This window comes from Mastigoproctus giganteus, chromosome 4 (assembly GCF_048544385.1).
Source record: "Mastigoproctus giganteus isolate SK-2022 chromosome 4, ASM4854438v1, whole genome shotgun sequence".
Lineage (NCBI taxonomy): Eukaryota > Metazoa > Arthropoda > Arachnida > Uropygi > Thelyphonidae > Mastigoproctus > Mastigoproctus giganteus.
In genome coordinates, this window is record NC_143578.1 from 3,231,786 (window position 1) to 3,252,405 (window position 20,620).

Below are 20,620 nucleotides of genomic sequence, written 5' to 3' on the forward strand. Positions count from 1 at the left end.
TTCAAATCTATCAGTAAAATTTTGTATTACTGTATCCAGAATGACATTACATGTTCAGTCTTAAATTTTTCAATAGGATCCCTTATTGACTATCTTTAGGTTTATCATCAATAAAATTGTTTGTTCTTACTCTAAATTGCCGAAACTCAAGAGTTATGAGTCAAGAGTGGTGAGCTGTGAATATTTTAACAATGGGCTCGCACTTTTGCCGACTTTTTGATGTGAAACATCCTTTGTGGGGGGGGGGGGTACCTACAGAGTAAATCTGATTGGTCACGGAAGTGTCGTCATCCACGGAATCTGCCAGAGGCACTTCCCATGCTCAGACCACCAGTAGTATGATTAGAGTGCATGACGCATTTTTCGTGACCAGTACGATAACTCGAGTTTTAACTTTTTGGAATTTTTGAATAGTATAACATCACAATCATACTTCCTGCAGTTACTACTGCAGTAAGTATGATTGCAAGTATTTGTCATATGACTGCAACAATACAAAGATTTGTCAATGGTTTCTTATTTCGTTTCACATATACAGCCGTTCGGGGCACCTAACATCCCATTGTTAGGTGCCCCGACATTTAGATATGTTGTTAGGTGCAGAGACATTTAGATATGTTGCAGTAGCAAGTATGTCTCTTTAGTTATCATAAATCCATTTTGTATATTGTCTTCCAGAAATTTTGGAAATTTGTGAATGATCAATAAAATATTTACAATACAAAAGCTCTTTTATTTCGTAATCAATATACAAATCAAAATGTGTAAAAGAAACATGAAGGATGTTTCACATAAAACCATCTATCGTGCAACTTTTTTTTTTTTACAAATAAAGAAATATAATGGATATATATTTTTTTCATGATAAAATTTTAATATTGCAAATAAAAAATAACATAAATATATTTCCCATATTACAAATAACGAATTATCACAAAACATTCTAGAATATAAAAACAAATATCTAAAAAAGGTACACAAAAATCACAGATTACACGAAAAAAATTATTGCACAAATATTCAAGAAAATTTTATTCTAAAAATCGCCATATGTAATTGACTTCTTTATTAATATTTGTTTTCAATCTTCTTTGCTCAATAGCTGAGCTATTATACGGAGGAATGATTTTTTGGGATATCACAAACGTGATGTCACACAGATATAAGGAATGCAGAATTTGGGGAGTACAATGTGTACAGGAAATATGGAGGAGGGGTTATGCTATTAGTTAAGAAACACAAAATCCAAGGAAGTGAAGCCAGTCGACATTGTTGGACAGTGCTGTGTCGAGTCAGTTTGGTGTGACATAGGAATTGGGAGATCAAAATTGAGAGTAGGAGTGTGTTATAGGTCTGATGAGTATAATAAGAAACTGTATAGGGAAATAGAGTGGGCCAATAAATCAGACAGTCTTATAATGGGGGATTTTAATTTCCCAGATATTGACTGGAATTTGTGGGTTGGTCACTCACACACTAGCAAGGCTTTTGTGGATTTATTGGATGATTGTTTTCTACATCAACATGTTCGGGAGGCAACTAGAGGGAGTAATACTCTTGATCTGATTATCAGTAGTGATTCATCATGCATTAAGAATATGCAGATAAAGGAACCACTAGGTGGCAGTGATCAGTGTGCTGAAGTGGGATTTACTCAAAGAGGTAGCTACCATTAGGGGTAAAGGGAAGGGTATTTGCTTTTGTAAAGGCGATTATGGTGGTCTGAGACTATTTAAATTCTATACGGCGGGACCAACTGATGATGTTACCAACAGCAATTCAAAATGGGAGGCATTCAAAGAATTTATCTTGGAAGCTACTAGGCTTTACATACCAACTAAGAAATATTGTTCAAGGTTTAGGCCTAAATGGATGTCAGATGAACTTAGGAGACATGTGGCAGAGAAGAAAAATGCATGGGATAGATATAAATTAATGGGTGACATGGAAGCCTATGATAGATATAAGCTGGTCTGTAACCAAGTCACAAAGGAGATTAGGTAGGCAAAGGCAGATTATGAGAAATCCATGGTAAAGAGTTCTTTACCTATGTAAACTCTAGAATGAAAGGGATGAATCAGATTGGTCAACTGGATATTGATGGTTCAACTGTTGATGATCCTGCTCAGGTGGCTAACAAACTAAATGAGTATTTTGCATCTACATTCATACATGAGTTATTCAGGGAGGGGAATGCCAGGGGTGAATTAAACTCTGGCAGTGCACTAGATGATTTTGTAATAACTGAGAGGAAAGTGGAGGAGAAATTGTTGCAGATAAACATAAAAAAAGGCACCCGGGGTGGATGGGATCTATCCAGTTATATTAAAGGAGGCAGCAAAGGAAGTAAGCAAACCCTTAGCCATAATTATAAGAGCTTCCTTGGATTCAGAGGAGGTACCCACAGACTGGAGATGTGCAAATGTGACCCCAATTTATAAAGGAGGATCAAAGGGTGACACAAGTAATTATAGACCTGTTAGTTTAACTTCTGTTCCAGGAAAATTAATGGAGGCACTGGTTAAAGAAGCACTGCAGGATCATCATCTAGACAAGACTTCAGTTATAGCTCGAACACAGCATATTTTTGTTAAGGGAAAGTCTTGCCTGACCAATTTGATTGGATACTATGATGTGGTCACAAAGGAACTGGATGCAGGGAATAACTTTGATATCATATATTTGGATCTTAGAAAGGCTTTTGATACTGTTGCACATGGAAGACTGCTGAACAAATTGGAGCAGTGTGGCATTGGAGGCAAATTGCTGCTATGGATAAAGGGATGGTTGACTGGGAGAAGACAGAGTGATAATCAATGGACATTGTGGACTAATGTTACTAGTGGAGTCCCTTGGGGGTTGAGTGTTGGGTCCATTGTTGTTTTCTGTATTTATAAATGATATTGATGACAGTATATCAAGCTTAATGTCCAAGTTTGCAGATGATATAAAGGTTGGCAGGGTTGTTAATGACATTAATGACAGTATGCTGCTGCAACAGGATCTAGAAAATTTGAGCAGATGGGCTGAGAGGTAGCAAATGAAGTTTAACATTGACAAATGGAAAGTACTACATATGGGAAGCAGCAACCCCAGAGTAATGCATCAATTCTGTGGTACTACACTGACAGTGGTAGAGAATGAAAAGGAACTGGGGGTAATTGTGCAGGTGGATATGAAGTTTTCTGAGCAGCACAGACAGTCTGCAAGAGTAGCTCATGGTGTCTTGTCAATGATATACAGGAATTTTGCTAGCAGGGATTAGGAGGTGATTATCCCCTTGTATAAGGCAATGGTCAGGGCATACCTTGAATACTGTATGCAGGTCTGGAGGCCTCATTTTAATAAGGATGTAGAGCTGTTGGAATGAGTACAGAGAAGGGCAACTAGATTAGTGAATGGAACAAAGGGTTGCTCTTACGAAGAAAGGCTTAAGTTTTGCAAATTACAGTGTCTGGAGACTAGGCACCTGCAAGGTGATCTGACTGAGGTGTATAAAGCCTGGAATGGTTTGAACATGCTCAATGCTGATGGGATTCTTCCTCTTGCTCAGAATAATCACCTGTGAGGGCATAGATTCAAATTGAGGAAAGACGGATGTAGGATAGTTGTGTGGAAGTTTGCCTTTAGCCAGCGGGTAGTTAGTTGGTGGAACAGACTTCCATCCTTTGTTGTGGAAGTTGATAGCCTAAATAAATTTAAGGCAGAACTAGACAAACATTTTTAGTGATCGGATGGCTGAAATGCCAAGGGGGGGGAGGGTTTTGGCTGATGCTGTATAAGCTTGCTTTCTTGTATCATATGCCTCTACTAATGCTAATTTGACATAACGATCTGGATCAAATTGAAGCAATGGTTTTCCATTTAGGCATATGGTCTTCATAATCTGCAACATGTTTAATTGTCGACATTATTCATTCGCACGATATTATTCACTATGCTGAAAGCTCGGTCAGCTTCAGCACTGCTAATCACAATGTTTCAAAGATATTTCTGGCTTTCTTTATTAAAAAGGGAATTTCACTCGATTTTAAAGATAAACTGTCTTCGACAAAATCTCTAAAATCATTAATTTTAGAGCTTAAAAACTTGACATTATATCTAATCCACCATATCCCTTGGCCTCTACAGTCTTTTAGATCCAAGCTTAAATCATTTGGTGATTTCAGTACCAAATTGTAACAATTAGCAGCAAATGAACTAGGAAGAACATTTAAATTTTATAAACTGTTCCGTAACCAAACTTGTAGGATTACTGTGTCTTAACGAAAGAGAAAATTTATGCAGTCGAGATATATTTATTCTAGGCTGCAAGAGATTTAGACAAAGTACAAGTTAGTGCAAACGCATCATAAAATACGCAGCTAAACTCTGAATTAGCAAAAATGTGCAAAGGCGGCATAGTTTAAGTGATGTAATGATGACAAAACAGCCTGAGGCTAAAGCCCTTAATGTATTTCAGTCTTAATTTATATTATACACCATCGGGCATCTCTCATATTGTGGAGTTATACTTCATAACTGTTTTGTCATCATTGCATCACTAGGGTACCTACCTACCCACCCACCGAAGAACGGCCAAATAGCCCTGAAACGGTGCCGTCTGGGTGGTGGTATCCGCTGAGAATAAGTAACAACAGTGTCTTCTCCTTTGGTGAAGAGTTACTTATTCGAAGTAGTGCAATAACGATGCCACCTTTGCACATTTTGCTAATTCAGAGTTTAGCTGCGTACTAATATGATGCGTTTGCATTAACTTGTACATTGTGATAGTTCTTACTAGTTTTATCAAGAACATTTTTCTTTTTTTCTCATTTCTCAACAGTTTTTTTTACTTTTCTTTAGCCAAGTTCATTTCTTTAGCCAAGTTGAGAAACCACAAACCAAGTCGGACACTTTGTTTGTGGTTTCTCAACCACAAACCAAGTATCAGACCGGTAGAGGTTATAAACAAGGACTGGTAACATTTATTTACTACGTTCAAAAATTAAAAATGGAAGGTAAAAGAGAAGAGAAGAATTTTTAAATGTCATTGTTAATAAAATTGATGGAATTTGTCAATCAGACACCTACTTACAAGTCATCCGGCTTTGAAGGATGAAAATGGAGGTTAATTTGTGTTTTGTAGGGATTTTATCTCTCTTTTATTTTGAAAGAATTATCTTTTTTTTTAAATTTTCTTTTGAAAATTTTTTTATTTGTATTGTATAATTGGAATTCAAGCATAAATTTCCTTAAATATTTAATAATCCTGTCTCAAAAAATACTTTATTCAATTAAATTTCATTAATACATGTCGTTAAAGGTTTTGATCATATGAAAACTTCATTTCAAATCTCATCTTGATAAACTTAAGACAAGAAACAGCGCCGACGTAGCCAGGTGGGCAGGAGCAGCAGTGCGTAGCACACGCTTCTTGATCAGACCGGGGTTCGAGCTCGTGACCACCAAATACGGAGGATGCGGAAAGGTCAGGGAATGACCACCACATATCCCCGGAGCAATATGGCCTTAGTTGCTAATGCTCCTAAAAACCAAATAACAACAACAAGAAACAATTGGTTAAAAAATGTTTCATGAGAAAGTATACAAGAAATCTCTAAATAAAAAAAGGTTTTTATCATTCAGTATGCTCTATCACACTTATACATAAAAATAAAGCAGCTTAACAACATTAAATTTTTGAATTATTACTTTTTCTATTCTTGGACTGAGAAACCTAACTGCTAAATGTAGTGTGCGAGTAACATTAAGCCGATTTCTTTCATTTTTATAGACAGTCATGGCTGAGAAGGTGATTTCACACAAGTAAGCGGTTGAAAATGGTAATAAAAACTTAAAATGCTGTATAATTCCAGTCGTGAGATTCAGCAAAAATTGAAATGCACTTGTCGATTTAAAGGCTGATTTTAATCCTAAATCTGAAGACATTTCAATTAGTAGTTTCTCTTTAGTGTTAGTCAGCTTGTTTTCATGTAGTGCAAACAGGTCTATAACCCATGAATTTTCTAATTGTAGTCTCTGGTGGATAATAGACATTGAACACGTGCTTTTTTTTTTTTTTTTTTTTTTGTAAATGCATCCATTTTATTGTTCAAATTAAAAACAATTGTCCTGTGCCCTTGAAGGCTCAACTTCAAATTGTTCACAAGGGAAAACATATCCACTAAATGTGCTAGTTTTGCTATCCATTCTCTGCAACTGAAAGTCCTTCCCCATGTAAATATAATTCGGCTTCCTGCCTTAGTTAAAACATTTTCCTCTCAATAGCCATTGAGCATGAAGTAATAAGTGCACATGATCAGTTCAGTGCCGATTTCTTTGCATAAGAGAAAAGTCATGAATTCAATATCTTTATAAAACTTAGTTTTTACTGATTGCATGAGAACATCATTTAGGCTTGGAGAAATTTTTTCATTGCTAAATGCTTGCAGTGTAGGAAGCAATGAGTATTCTAGCGTAACCTAGTTTTCTTATTCATGTTACTACTCTAAAATGCCTTCTGCTCCATCTGTGCATATTCCAACAGTTTTTCCATTCAAGACCTTTACTTTCAATGTGCTCAATTATTGCATTTTATAATTCAGAGCTTTTGGTTTGAGAATGCAGTTCAAGGCAACATAATTCTTCCTTCATATCTCCTGCATCAAAATCAATGAAACATATGTAGCATAAACGTATTGCTCTATTAGAAACATCTGTTGACTCATCTAACTGTATTGCAAACCATTCTGACAATTTGATCTTTTGGATCATTGATCCTAGGATAATTTGGAAATTGTGCACCCAACAGTATCACTGGAAAAGGTATGGTTTTCATTTTGTCTCCGGCTGTTGGGGCTAAAACTTCAGCCAAACAAGGTTTTATCAATTCTTTGCCAATTGAATACGATTTCTTGCATTTAGTAATTTGAAAGGCCACCAAATAAGAAGATTCTAATAAGGACTTTTCCACTGTAAAATACTTTTTCAATACATTATTTTGTTTGGGTTTTTTTTTTTATTTTTTTAGGAGCATTAGCAACTAAGGCCATATGCTCCAGGGATATGCAGTGGTCATTCCCTGACCTTTCCGCATCCTCCGTATTTGGTGGTCATGGGCTCAAACCCCGGTCTAATCAAGAAGCGTGTGCTAGGCACTGCTGCTCCTGCCCACCCGGCTACGGAGGCACCACATTATTTTGTGAATTCCTGTAATTTTCTTCGTAAAAATTCCACTGGTTTATTTTGTAATTCTGCGTGTTTTGAGTTAAAATGATAAAGCTTTGAGGGTTTCACGCATTCATTTTATAGAATATCCCCACAAATTAGACACTGGTTTTGGAAAAAATCTGATTCTGGACTATGATGAAACCCAATTTTAAATATTCATTGTTTTATCTCCCTCTTTTTTTGTATGGACAGTCAAGTTCATCTGCAGCAACCAATTCCTTATTAATGTTACTGATTGTTGGATTTGTAGTATTTGGCTCATCCTTACAAAAAAAAAAAAAAAATAATAATAAGCATTGTTCCTTTTCTTTGTTTGTCACTCATTTTCAAGCAAACTCACTTATCAGTATTTAATTATCAATTATTTTACACTTCAATGGGAAGTTCCAAAACTAGAAAAACAAGCCTCTCATTAAAATCTATTATAAGTAAAAACAAAATGAAGTGTTCATAGTAAATAATAAATATTTAAAGTGAATTAAATATTGGTAATCTCTTATTTTATAGGAAATTTTAGTTTAATTCAACAGAATTCGACTAATGATGAAAATGTGTTCAAGCAATTTAAAAAATGAAAAATACCTTGACAATCACTGGTACATATGTTGTATGAATATATAAAATTATCAAGGCGCCTCCGTAGCCAGGTGGGAAGGAGCAGCAGTGCGTAGCACACGCTTCTTGATTAGACCGGAGTTCGAGCCCGTCACTACCAAATACGGAGAATGCGGAAAGGTCAGGGAATGACCACTGCATATTCCGGGAGCAATATGGCCTTAGTTACTAATGCTCCTAAAAACCAAATAACAACAACAACAATAAAATTATCACAATCAAGCCAATATTTATTTACTTAATTTATAAACAAGTATTTATAGAAAAACTTCAATCTGTAAGATGTCAAATTACAAATACATATTTAAAAATAAGGCAGGATATTAGAGCTGGAAAAGGAATTAGAAAATGTGAATTGGAATATCATCGGTTTGGCTGAAACAAGAAGAAGAAATGAATCACTTAAGTTTATCAAGTGGAAATCTGCTGTACACCAATGGAAACAGTGAAAGGAGTGAAGGTGGAGTTGGGTTTCTGGTCCATAAAGATTTTAAAAACAACATTTTGGAATTCAAAAGTACATCACCAAGGGTGTCAAGACTAATACTCAAGATTTCTAAGAGGTACAAGCTAAAGATTATAATGATTTATGCATCAACATCGAGCCATGATGATGAAGAGGTTGAAGAAATGTACACCGAAATTGAGAGTCTTCTAGATGAGCAGAAAACCCACTACACTATTATTATGGGGGACTTCAATGCTAAGGTTGGAAAAAGGCAAAACAGCGCAGAAAGAGGAACTATAGGAAATTTTGGAATTGGTGAAAGAAATAAAAGAGGTGAAAGACTTGTGGAATTTGCAGAATCTCAAGGAATGTCAGTAATGAACACTTTTTTCAAGAAAAGGGTGAACAGAAAGTGGACACAGAAGAGTCCAAATGGATTAACAACTAATGAAATCGACTTCATCCTCACTAACAGAAGATATATTGTGAATGATGTTACCGTCCTGAATAAGGTAAATGTTGGAAGTGATCACAGAATGGTAAGATGTACACTTGATATAGATATAGGAAAGGAAAGGAAAAAACTGACTCGAGTAAATAATACAAAGGTCTTTGAAATAACAGAGGAGGAGAAAAGGCAGTATGTACTGGAACTTAAGAACAAGTTTGAGCTTCTGCAGACTGCTCAGGACCAAGATATCGACGAGGAATATTACAACTTTCTGAAAGTGATAAAGCCCAAGAAACCTATAGGGAAAAAGAAATCCAAAGAAGAAAAAATTAGTCAAGAAACACTTTTTATGATGAACCGAAGGCGACAAATGAAGAGCAAGATAAACACTAACACGGAGAAAATCGAGTATACTGAGTTATGCAAAGCCATTAGAAAGAGATTCAGAGAGGACATAAGAAGATTTAACACAAGAAAAGTAGAACAAGCATTAAGGGAAAACAAAGGATTTAAATCAGCAGCCAAGAGCAGTAATACAGAAAGACAAATGATACTGAAACTGAAGAATAGCGATGGTGTACTTATAAACAGCAGAGAAGGCATAATTCAAATAGCAGCAGACTACTATAGAGAATTATACAAGGAGCGAGGGAATGATACCAGCAGTGGGGAAGATGGATTGCAAAGTAGCAACACATACGACATACCCGATATTCTTCCTGATGAGGTAGAACATGCATTGAAGAAAATGAAGAATCGGAAAGCCCCGGGGGAAGATGAAGTTACTGTAGAGTTGTTAAAATTGGGAGGAAGAGACATAACACAAAAACTGGCAAGGCTCTTCACAAAGTGCATTAGAAAAGGTGTGATGCATAAGCAGTGGAATAATGCAATCATAGTTTTCTTGCATAAGAAAGGAGATAAATCAGAAATTGGAAATTATAGACCAATTAGCTTGTTATCCCATATCTACAAGTTGTTCACAAGGGTCATTACTAACAGATTAGAAAGAATACTTGATGAGAATCAACCGAAAGAGCAAGCTGGCTTTAGGACAGGATTCTCAACTATGGATAACCTTCACGTAATATCACAGCAAATGGAGAAAGCAAATGAATATAAAACACCATTATGCCTGGCATTTGTGGATTATGAAAAGGCATTTGACTCCATACAGCATAAGGCAATGTTTCGGGCACTGGAAAGACAAGGCATAGATACTCCATATATTATGATTTTGAAGAAAGTATATGAGAGTGCTACATCCTTTATTAGACTAGACAAAAACAGTAGCAAATTTAAAATCGAGAAAGGAGGTCGACAAGGAGACAATATCTCCGAAGCTGTTTACTACTGCCCTTGAGGAAGCTTTCAGAAGATTAGACTGGTCGCAGAAAGGAGTCAATGTGAACGGAGAGTACCTAAACCATTTACGATTTGCAGATGACACTGTGGTCATAAGCCACGATCCCAAAGAATTAGAGGAAAATCTTAATCAGTTATGCACAGTTAGTAAGGATATGGACTAAAGATGAATATGGCTAAAACAAAAGTAATGATGAACAAGTATGCCACGGAAAGGGAAATAATGATTGAAGGAGCAGTAACTGAAAAGGTGGAGTCAAGTATCTGGGACAAGTTATTAGCTGTAATAATGATAAATGGCTGGAAGTCAAAAGAAGAATAAATTTTGGATGGATAGCATTCAGGAAATATAGTCACATACTGAAGAGCAATATCCCAGTTTGTCTGAAACATAAAATAATGAATCAATGTATACTCCCCACCATGACTTATGGAAGTGAAACTTGGGCACTCACCAAAAGAATGGAAGAGAAGCTAAGAACTACACAGCGAAGAATGGAACGAATTATATTGGGAATCAGACTGTTAGATAAGAAGAGAAACACATGGATTAGGCAGCAAACTCAAGTAAAGGACATTCTTATCAAAACTAAAGAACTAAAATGGTCTTGGGCAGGACACATAGCTCAAAGACATGATGACAGATGGACTAAGAAAATAACAGAATGGTACCCAAGAGGAGCTAGAAGAAAACCTGGAAGACAAAGGCGGAGATGGATAGATGAAATTCATGAGTTTTTGAGTAGTAAATGGATGGCCAGTGATCAAAACAGAAGGAACTGGAAAGTTGCTGGAGAGGCCTTCATCCTGCAGTGAATTGAAAATGGCTGATGATGATGATGATTTAAAAATATAGATTTGAATCATAAAAATAACTAAAGAAATCATTTTAAAATAAAAAGAATCGGTGTACATATTTATTTTAAATGGGGCTGGTGATCTCTCATACCTAACAATAACTTATCTAGAAATTTTTCAACTTCAATGATATCTTTACAGTGTATGCTAGAAGGGGCATCAAAACATAAAAATTAATTATTATTTTGAATTAATCTTTAAAATCAAATATATTGTTAATATTAAATCCTTTTTATACTTACTTACTTCCATGTCAAATTCCTCTGATGTTGGCAACAATTTGTACTCCACTCAACTGGATAAATATTTTCACAAAAAAGTTAAAAATAACATATTCTTGCCCACTCTTAGCATTCACTTCCACAACAGATGGAAGCCTGTTCAAGCAATCAACCACCTGCTGGCTGAATGCAAACTTTCACACACATATGCAACCATCCTTCCTAAACTTAAATTTATGCCCCCTCATGTATGTAGTCTCGATAAGAGGTAGAATTACATTCACATTCAAGTCCTTAAACACATCAGTCAGATCACCTGTAGGTGTCTACTGTCTGGAAACTGTAATTTGCAGAGCTGTTGCAGTAGCATCTTCAAACTTTGATGATTCTTTATCAGTAAGCTAGTGGGTGGTTGATTGCTGGAACAAACTTCCATCTGCCGTAGAAATTGATAGCTTAAACAGATTCAAGGTAGAACTAGAACATTTGGAGCAAGTGGATGGGTGAAATGAGAAGGTTTTTTTTTTTTTTTGGCTGATGCTGAGCTGGCTTTCTTGCATCCCATGCCTTTACTAATGCTAATAAATATTGAAAAACAACAAAATGTCAAGCAGTGAACCCTGGGGGGACTCCACTGACAACATTAGTCCATGAAGAGCAGTGCCCAGTAGTATTAGTAAAGGCCATATGGTGCAAGGAAGCCTAAAGTTTATGGTGCACCAGTAAAAAAAAAATATATAATAAATAAAGAAAAGGAATACAAAACCTATGCATTTCCCTCCTCCCGTGGGTAACTTTTTCAGTAATTTTACTGGCTAAAATAAAACTTCCTGCAATCCAGTTTAAACATCTACCCCCCTCCTGTAACTTGAATTTATATCTGAAAATTTTGTCCTTGTTTTACTTTTGACACTCAGCCTTAAACACCTCAATCAAGTCTCCTCTAAGGTGCTTGGTTTCCAAGCTGTGCAACCCTCATATGGATGCCCTTTTGCCAATCTCACCAAGCAATTTACCCATCTTTGGACCCTTTCTAGAAGAAGATGTCTCTTTTTTTTAGGTGGTCTCCATATTCCAAGTGTGGTATAACAATAGTCTTATATAATGGGATTATGATATCCTTATCCCGACTAGCAAAATTCGGCAAGGGTGGGGGGGGGGGGGGCTAGCAAATGCTGCAATTAAAGAAAAGGGCCTTTCTTTGTTCTGCTTTAACATACAGGACTTCAGAGTCAAAGCTTTTCTTTTTTTTTTTTTTTATGTAAACCCGAAACACAAGAGGTATTAGAACCTATAGTACTTAGTACCATGCTTGGGTTGGAGGTTGAGAAGACGAAAGAAGATATTTTTTGACATTGGACTTGAACTTCTGTACACTGTAATTGTCAGGAAATACGTATGAAGGAAGGATGTTCCAGAAAACGGCAGTTGAATGAATAAACAAGGAAGATGAAAAGTTGGTTCTGTGAGTTTGGAGTTGAACAGCAAATGGATGTTGGCTGGTGGCGGCATGTGTTCGGACTGTTTTGAAAGAGAGAGCAGCAATTATAGAAGCCAATTCAGAAGAACAGTGCCCATGGAAGTATCTGTAGAAGAGGCATGCAGCAGAAACAGTACATCTATGAGGCAGCGAGTGGAGAGACTTCGTTAAAGATGAATCATTAATTAACCTAACTGCACTCTTCTGAATGGAATTGAGAAGCCTGAGAGAGGTTTTGGGGGCACCACCCCAGATGTGGGAACAATATTCCATGGCAGGGCGGATTTGCGATTTATACAGAGTAACAAGTTGTTTGGAAGAAAAGTAACGCCGAGAGCGAAAGAGAAAACCAAGTTTTTTAGATGCAGAGGAAGCAATATTTGTAATGTGCTTGTGCCAAGAGAGATTAGAAGTCAGGGTAATCCCCAAAAGAGATATATCATTTTCCTAGAAATCGGAGTGTCATTAAAGATGAGCATAGGAGCAGAAGAATCCTTTTTGCGAGATATAAGACAAGACTGAGTTTTAGAAGGGTTGAAATCAACTAAGTTGTCTTTCCCCCCTGGAGAATTACCTGAAAATCGGCATTTACGGACTTGGTAGCAGATTTTCGAGAAGTTGAAGCTGATTGAGCAGGACAAGGTTTCTCAAAATGGAAAGTGGAATGCAATGTGCTATCATCGGCAAAACTATGGATAGGATTTCGAGTCAATGGAAGAAGGTCAATATACAAGAGGAAATGAGTGGGGGAAAGAACTGAACCTTGGGGGACACCGGCATTAGTGGAGAAGTTAGAAGACAGAGAGCCATCTACCATCACCCTATGTGAGCAATCAGAGAGTAAACTGGATAACCAATTACTAAAAACAGTTGGCAAATCATAAGATGGAAGCTTGTTTAGAAGACCTTTATGCCAAACACGATCGAAAACCTTTGAGATGTCAAGAGCAACTACTTGTGTTTCACCAAACCTTTCCATTGAATTAGTCCATAAATAGGTAACATAAGCCACAATTCACCAGTGGATCGACACTGACGGAACCCATACTGGCAATCGTTGATCAGACGGAAGGTTTCTAGGTAGTTTAAGAGTTGGCAGTTAATTGATTTCTCCATTATTTTAGAAAGAGTAGAAGTAATTACAATGAGACAATAATTGGATGGGAGGGATTTGTCACCCTATTTAGGAACTGGCTGAATACGAGCAAATTTCCAAGCAGAAGGAAAAACACCTTTGGAATAAGAAAGTGAAAAAAGGCAGCAAAGAATAGGAGTAAGTTCAGGAGCACAGGTTTTGAGAACAAGTGGAGAAATACCATTGGGACCTGGAGCTTACTTAGCATCAGGATTCGTCAAAATCCTTCTGACATAAGACCACAGGGAGCATTGAATGGAGCGTGTTGGGAATAGTGGGAGTTTTACCAAGATCATTAATACATGAGTTGGAAGAAAAATGGGATGCTAGCAGGTCAGCTTTATCCTTGGCTGAAGTGACAACAGAACCATCTGGTTTGGACAGAGGTGAGAGCAGCTGGGCAAAAGTTGCGGCCAATAGCTTTGGCAAGAGATCAGAATGCTACTATTAGGGCAAGAAAGGTTTTCTACTCTTAGCTTGTTCAAATTCTAGTTTGGATAGATTAATAACTGGTTTACCATTGTTGCGAGCTTTGGTGTACGTAGAAAATGAAACTGGAGAATTAGAAACAAGCCAACTATATATATATATATTTTTTTTTTTATGTGAACCCCAAACACGAGAGTTATTAGAACCTATAGTACTTAGTATCGTGTTTGGATTGAGAAGACGAAAGAAGATATTTGTTGACATTGGACTTGAACTTCTATAGATTGTAATTTTCAGGAAATATGTATGAAGGAAGGTTGTTCCAGAAAACGGCAGTTGAATGAATAAATGAGGAAGATGAAAAGTTGGTTCTGTGGGTTTGAAGTTGGACAATAAATGGACGTTAGGGGCACGTCTTCGGACTGTTTTAAAAGAGAGCGGGAATTATAGGAGGCAATTCAGAACAGTGCCCATGGAAGTATCTGTAGGAACAGGCATGCAGCAGAAACAGTATGTCTATGAGAAAGCGAGTGGAGAGACTCTGTTAGGGATGAATCATTAATTAACCTAACTGCCCTCTTCTGAATGGAATCAAGAAGCCCGAGAGAGGTTTTGGGGGCACCACCCCAGATATGGGAACAAGACAGTATTTAAATTCTATACAGTGGGACCAACTGATGATGTTACCAACAGCAAATTCAAAATGGGAATCATTCAAAGAACTTATCTTGGAAGCTACTAGGCTTTACATACCAACATAAAATATTGTTCAAGGTTTAGGCCTAAGTGGATGTCAGATGAACTAATGAGACATATGGTAGAGAAGAAAAATGCATGGGATACATACAAATTAACACGTGACACAGAAGCCTATGATAGATACAAGTTGATTCTGTAACCGAGTTACAAAGAAGGTTAGGCAGGCGAAGGCAGATTACGAGAAATCTTTGGCAAGGGATGCAAAGAAAAACAGCAAAGAGTTCTTTTCTTATGTAAACTCTAGAAGGAAGGGGATGAATCAGATTGGTCCACTTGATATCGATGGGTCAACTGTTGATGATCCTGCCCAGGTAGCTAACAAACTAAATGAATATTTTGCATCCACATTCACACATGAGGAGTTATTCAGCAAGGGGAATGCCAGAGGTGTATTCAACTCTGACAGTAAGCTAGAGAATCTTGTAATAACTGAGAGTAAAGCGGAGGAGAAATTGTTGAAGATAAATACAAGAAAGGCACCTGGGGTGGATGGGATCTATCCAGTTATATTAAAGGAGGCAGCAAAGGAAGTAAGCAAACCCTTAGCCATAATTATGAGAGCTTCCTTGGACTCAGGGGAAGTACCCATGGACTAGAGATGTGCAAATGTGATCCCAATTCACAAAGGAGGATCAAAGGGCGACACAAGCAATTATAGACCTGTTAGTTTAACTTGTTCCTGGAAAATTAATGGAGGCACTGGTTAAAGAAGCACTGAAGGATCATCTAGACAAGACTTCAGTTATAGCTCAGACACAGCATGGTTTTGTTAAGGGGAAGTCTTGCCTGACCAATTTGATTGGCTACTATGATGCAGTCACAAAAGAACTGGATGCAGGGAATAACTCTGATATTATATACTTGGATCTTAGAAAGGCTTTTGATACCGTTTTACATGGAAGACTGCTGCACAACTTGGAGCAGTGTGACATTGGAGGCAAATTGCTGCTATGGATAAAGGGGTGGTTGAGGGGGATAAGACAGAGTGGTAATCAATGGACACTGCTCATCGTGGACTAATGTTATTAGTGGAGTCCCTCAGGGTTCAGTATTGGGTCCATTATTGTTTTCTGTATTTATAAATGATATTGATGATGGTATATCAAGCTTAATGTCCAAGTATGCAGACGATACGAAGGTTGGCAGGGTTGTCAAGGACACTACGCTACTGCAACAGGATCTGGAAAGGTTGAGCAGACGGGCTGAGAGGTGGCAAATGAAGTTTAACATTGACAAATGTAAAGTACTACATATGGGAAACAGCAACCCCAGAGCATCGTATCAACTCTGTGGTACTACACTGACAGTGGTAGAGAATGAAAGGGACCTGGGGGTGGTTGTGCAGACAGATATGAAGTTTTCTGAGCAGTGCAGACGGACTGCAAGAGTAGCTCATGGTGTATTGTCGATGATATATAGGAATTTTTCTAGCAGGGATAAGGAGGTCATTATTCCCTTGTATAAGGCAATGGTCAGGCCATACCTAGAGTACTGTATACAGGTCTGGAGGCCTCATTTCAAGAAAACAAGATTGGTGAATGGAACAAAAGGGTGCTCTTACGAAGAAAGGCTTAAGTTTTGCAAATTACAGTGTCTGGAGACTAGGCACCAGCGAGGTGATCTGATAGAGGGTGTATAAAACCTTGAATGGTTTGAGCATGCTCAATGCAGATGGGATTCTTCCTCTTGCTCAGAATAATCACCTGAGAGGGCATAAATTCAAATTGAGGAAAGATAGATGTAGGATAGACATGCGGAAATTTGCCTTTAGCCAGCGGGTGGTTGTTTGGTGGAACAGACTTCCATCCCTTGTCATGGAAGTTGATAGCCTAAATAAGTTTAAGGCTCAGTTGGACAGATATTTCGAACGAACAGAGGGGTGAAGCGGAAGTGGTTATTTTTTATTTATTTATTTATTTTATTTTTTTTTTTTTTTTGCTGATGCTGCATAAGCTTGCTTTCTTGCATCAAATGCCTCTACTAATGCTAATATTCCATGGCAGGGCGGATTTGCGATTTATACAGAGTGAGCAGCTGTTTGGAAGAAAAGAAACGCCGAGAGCGAAAACCAAGTTTTTTAGATGCAGAGGAAGCAATATTTGTAATGTGCTTGTGCCAAGAGAGATTAGAAGTCATGGCAATCCCCAAAAGAGATATATCATTTTGCCTAGAAATCGGAGTGTCACTAAAGATAAGCATAGGAGGAGAAGAATCCTTTTTGCAAGATATAAGACAAGACTGAGTCTTAGAAGGGTTGAAATCAACTAAGTATTGTTTGCCCCACTGGAGAATTACCTGACGATCGGCATTTAAGGAATTGTTAGCGGATTTCCGAGAAGCTGATTGAGCAAAAAAAAAAAAAAATAATAATATGTTTCTCAACATAGAAAGTGGAATGCAATGTGCTATCATCGGCAAAACTATGGATAGGATTTCCAGTCAATGGAAGAAGGTCAATTAATATACAAGAGGAAAAGAACTGAACCTTGGGGGACATTGGCATTAGTGGATTAGTTCGAAGACAGAACCGTCACCCTATGTGAGTGATCAGAGAGAAAACTGGATAACCAATTACTAAAAACAGTTGGCAAACCATAAGATGGAAGCTTGTTTAGAAGACCTTTATGCCAAGCACTATCAAAAGGATTTGATATGTCAAGTGCACCTACTTGTGTTTCACTGAACCTTTCCATTGAATTAATCGATAAATGGGTAACATAAGCCACAATATCACGTGGATCGACACTGACGGAATCCATACTGGCGATCGTTGATCAGACAGAAGGTTTCTAGGTAGTTTAAGAGTTGGTGGTTAATTGATTTCTCCATTACTTTAGAAAGAGTAGAAGTCATTGCAATGGGACGATAATTGGATGGGAGGGATTTGTCACCCTTTTTACGAACTGGCTGAATAACAGCAAATTTCCAAGCAGAATGAAAAACACCTTTGGAATAAAGTGAAAAAAGGCGGCAAAGAATAGGAGCAAGTTCAGGAGCACGGGTTTTGAGAACAAGTGGAGAAATACCATCAGGACCTGGAGCTTTCTTAGCATCGAGATTCATCAAAATCCTTCTGATATCCTTTTCACGGAAGACCACAGGAGGCATTGAATGGAGCGTGTTGGGAATGGTGAGAGGTGTTTTACCAAGATTATTAATACATGAGGTGGAAGAAAAATGGGATGCTAGCAGGTCAGCTTTATCCTTGGCTGAAGTGACAACAGAACCATCTAGTTTGGAGAGAGGTGGGAGCAGAGATGGGCAAAAGTTGCGGCCAATAGCTTTGGCAAGAGAACAGAATGCTCGGCTACCATTAGGGCAAGAAGCAAGTTTTCTACTCTTGGCCTGTTCAAACTCTAGTTTGGACTGATTAATAACTGCTTTACAATTGTTGCGAGCTTTGGTGTAGGCAGAAAATGAAACTGAAGAATTAGAAACAAGCCAATTACAATATGCAACATTCTTCTCTTGGACAGCCTTAGCACATTTATTGGAAAACCAAGGTTTAGATAAAGGACGAGTTTTTAAAGTGGAGTGTGGGATAAAGGATTCCAATCCTGCAAGAATAATTTCACTGGCAAGATTTGAGCAAACGTTGACATCAGAAGTTTTGAAACAGTAATCCGACCAAGGAAAAGAAGTCTCACAGGTCATCCCATTTTGCATTCTTGTAAGGCCAAACAACATGAGGTTGGGAATAGCCATGGGATAGAGGTTCCATTGGTGAAGAGACAATCACCAAGTTGTGATCTGAAGTGCCTAAAGGACCTCTCACTTCGCCCGTGTACTTAGAAGGGTTGTTTGTGAGAAAAAGATCAAGCGTATTGGCTGTATGATTAGGATTGTCCGGTATTCTTGTAGGTAAATGAACAATCTTTGCTAGGTCGTTAGTAATTGCAAAAGCCACAGCATCTCGACCAGCTGGATCGGTGTGACTAGAAAACAGAAGCCAGCTGGAGTTGTGAACATTAAAATCACCAAGTAAAATTACCTCACTGTTAGGAAAGTTGGACTGAAGAAAGTCAAGTTGCATAGAGAGGAAGTGAAAGAGCTGAAAGTGATTAGTGGAGTTGGGAGAACGGTAGAGACAACAGATGAATTTGACACAAAGAGGTAGAGAGATTTTAAGCCAGAGAAGATCAAAGAGAGGAGATTCCAAATTGCCAAGTCTCTGACAGGGAATATCAGAACAGACATATGCAGAAGTACCACCTTTGAGGCGAAAGGAATCATACAGCGAATAATTTGGGCATCTGAGATGAGCAGTAGTTGAATCAACCGATAACAGATTCTTTCAGAAAAAGTACATTAATTTGGCAGACTGCAAGTGGAAATGGACATCGTTGAGATTAGAATTGAGACCACGTATATTTGTGAAATGAATTAGGAAGTGCTTGGGAGGTTTAGATCTTTTCGCAGATAAGCTTGCTCTATTAGTTTGACAATTTGTGGTGTAATCAATAGTAAGAAAAAGTGGGTGGGACATGCTGTATGAAGTAATAAAATTTTTGTATATGGCGTACACATGGTAAGAATATACCCAGATCCTTGACATAACGTGGCTTCAACAATGCTCCCCGCATATACACTACTCGGACTCCCTCCGGTCACTATCTGGCAGATTAGACGTAGTAAGTTATACACTAGCTGATCCGGAAGCCTCCTAGAGAGGTACCAATAGGTTCGGTCCAGTGTACTAACTAGCGGCCTGCCTGCCTGCGAACACCGTTTTAGAGCTGTACCCTCGAAATGTAAGGAATATTGGATCTGGCCACAATGTTCATCATAACCTCAAAAGGCATCAATCATACTGCATGATGGAAGAGGTAGGGAAGGGTTGACCGGAACTTAGCTGTAGAGAGTAAACAGGGTTCCACCACTTCACGCCTCCAATAAGCAAAGTGGTGGTATTTCACCGGTTGATGAGTCATCTACCACCTAGTACTGTCTGGTAACATAGAGGGGTGGCATTCCTCTATGTGGTGTGGGTGCCACACCTCGACCCCTGCTTACATTGGTTCATACCTGGGTGGTCACCCACCATGTACTTGTGCATGGAGGTTATAGCCAGGATATAACCATTGTGAAGGTGCAAGCAGAGGATTTGGCTACCACGGACCGTCAGGACTTCGCCGAAATTGGGTCCACTTGACTTGAATGTCACCCAAATATCAGTTCCATCAGCGTTTTAGATTCCCAGGTAGCAAGTACAGCTTGTCTGGCATATCTGAGAGAATGTCTGCGACAACCTCAAGGATCAAATTCTTAAAATTTCGATAAGGTTTCGTGGACTAACTGGGAAGTAATAGGATATGGACTATACTGGGAAGTAATAGGATATGGACTGGTGCTGGTCCATAGACTATTACTTGCAGTTGAGAAACACTGACCTAAATGACAAAAAAAAAAAGTTTTCATAATAAATTAATTTTTCATAATTACAAGAATGTAGATTAAAAAAAACATTTCATTTTTTTGTTGATTTTTTTTTTTTTGTCATTAAATTTTGGCCCAGGAGCCCCTGGTTCAAAAACTTTAATTTGGTTCTGAGTCTACATTTAAAGTAATTATCAAATTATATATGTTCCTTGGTGATATATACCTTTTTAATATTGTGACACTATATAAGACATCAAAAAACAAAACA

The 20,620-nt window shown here is 37.9% G+C and overlaps 1 protein-coding gene across 1 annotated transcript in view; it reads left to right on the plus strand.

Moving 5' to 3' along the window:
• LOC150086339 (endonuclease V-like) overlaps window positions 1-20,620 on the plus strand; it is a 164,774-nt gene that overhangs the window by 115,182 nt on the left and 28,972 nt on the right. The window lies entirely within an intron of this gene.